At 54.7% G+C, this 2,030-nt stretch overlaps 1 long non-coding RNA gene across 1 annotated transcript in view; it reads right to left on the reverse strand.

The window, feature by feature from the left end:
- Window positions 1–1,484, reverse strand: part of LOC109297389 — a 788,954-nt gene extending 787,470 nt beyond the window's left edge. Inside the window, exon 1 of the long non-coding RNA XR_002097301.1 lies at window positions 1,439–1,484. This is a non-coding gene — a long non-coding RNA (uncharacterized LOC109297389). The remainder of the gene's footprint in view (window positions 1–1,438) is intronic.
- Between the last annotated feature and the right edge of the window lie 546 nt (window positions 1,485–2,030).

Consider the following 2,030-nt stretch of genomic DNA (forward strand, 5'->3'; position numbering starts at 1 on the left):
GGCAGAGACATGGGAAGACCAGCCAGGCTTGATGAACAGGAACAAAAGTTGTGGTGCCTGCCATGGCATGCTTCCTTCCAAAACCTGGAATAGATTCTCAGATCTCTACACTTAGGAAAAGATCTGTGAAACCCACTGGTAAAGCATGTTTCTCACCCCCCCCTAGTGGCTGGGCCACTGAAAGAATGCTATTAGGTGCTCCAGTAACTCCTGTGCCATAGGTCTGGGCAGTCCATCTACATGTCTCAACCCTGCCCATGGTATGTGGGCATCTAGATGGTGCTGCACAATATAATTTCTGTGCTTTCTCCCCAGTTTTCTTTGTAAAAACCTAAAAAAACCCCACACAAATTATAGTGCACAGGCACGACACTGTTTTTAGTTATGTGGCCCAGTGGTGTTTTTCTCCACAAGTTGCCTGATTCATTCAGTGAAAAGGATGGTCTGCGGTCTGGATAGCCCAGGGCTGTGCAGTGAAGGAGGCTGTTGTCTGCTTAGACCCTGCTTCATTTCTGACAGAAGTGGGAAGGTATATACTGAATGAGGTAGGGGACCACAGGGAGGGAGAGAAAGAGAGAGAGAGAGAGAGAGAAGTTGGTTTCATGGCTAAGAGCAGAACTCTGCCCTGGGTTCTGCCTGCCTGTGCCCATGATGCTAGGGAAGTCAGTGCAAGCAAAGTTTTCACAGGTAGTTGCTAATTGCCCGTCCCTCATTTTTGAGACCCTAGTCTGATTTGCAGTTGTGTGGAGCTCTCATATGTGCACCTGAAGCCAGTGGGAACCAGTGCCTTACACACACAAAGTGCTACTTCACATGAGGTGCTCTGAAAAATCAAGTCCTAGACTTCTCAAAACCAGCCCTGAAAATGATACCTTTTCTTTCACCTGAATCTCTCTGTGCCTCACATCTCCCACTGTAAAATGAAGACACTACCTGCTGGCTTAGGGCTGTTGGGATGGCCAGTCCTTCTGTCTACAGGCCAAGCTGTCAGAATGAGGAGAGAACATGAGGAAACAGGGTGTGAATTGAATTTCCTGCAGCACGGATGGCCGGGAGACCTACCGAATGACCAAGACCAAACCAGGCACTGGACAAGCCTTGTCCATCCTGGGGGCTGAATAAGGTGGGACATGTATGGGGGACAATACATGCCAGGGTCACTAAGAGCTGCATGGCGATCCTTGTGTTGAGCAAGGAGCGCCCGGGCCACTGGACTGTCCCAGAAGGCGGGCAGGCAGCATTATAGACAACCCACATTTAAGTGTGCTGGTACCTGCAAGGCGAGCTGTCTCCCCACCCACTCTGGCTGCGGGTTGTAGGCACATGCTCCCACCTAGGGTGGCCATCATAGAGGACATTCCGCTTTTTTCATGAACGCTGTGTGCCCCCGGAGGCTGGGGGGGCATGGTGAGCTGCCACAGGCAGTGGCAGCACTGACGGCAGTGGGAGCGTGGTGGCAGCAAGCGGTGAGCTCCTGCAGGCGGTCGTGGCACTGTCGGCGGTGGTGGGGTTGGGGTGGTGCTGAGCTCCGACCTGGGGTTGGCGACCACTCACAGATGTCGCTGGCAGTGTTGGTGGCGGCCAGTGGCAATTGGGGACCGCCCACAGACGCTGCGGGCGGTGTTGGCAGCGAGGATGGAGTGTGGGGCGGTGAGTGGCGAGCAGCCTCAAGCATCGCTAGCTGCGTCGGAGGTGCCTTCTTGCAGGGGGTGCACTGCCACACTCAGGGGGCGCACGTGCTGCCAGTTGGTTTTCTGCTACTCCGTCCTCTGTTGAACCTGGCGCCTGTCTGTCCTCAAGAGAAAAACAGAGGACAGACACGCGCCCGGAACAGGGTCACGGCCCGACCAACTTTTAGCACGTTCATGTAGCTAGCTGCGCAGTTAAAAGAAACAGCGATCCAGTTTTAACCGGCTCCACAACTGCGCATGGGTGGGTTACAGACATGAAGGTGCTCAAAGTTGGTCGGGTCCAGGCCCGGGCCGTCCTCTACGCCGGCGCCCCACTCCCGCCGCTGAGGGGCTGGGCCA

Source organism: Gavialis gangeticus, unplaced genomic scaffold (genome assembly GCF_001723915.1).
Source record: "Gavialis gangeticus isolate Ggan-Ray unplaced genomic scaffold, GavGan_comp1, whole genome shotgun sequence".
NCBI classification, from domain to species: Eukaryota; Metazoa; Chordata; order Crocodylia; family Gavialidae; genus Gavialis; species Gavialis gangeticus.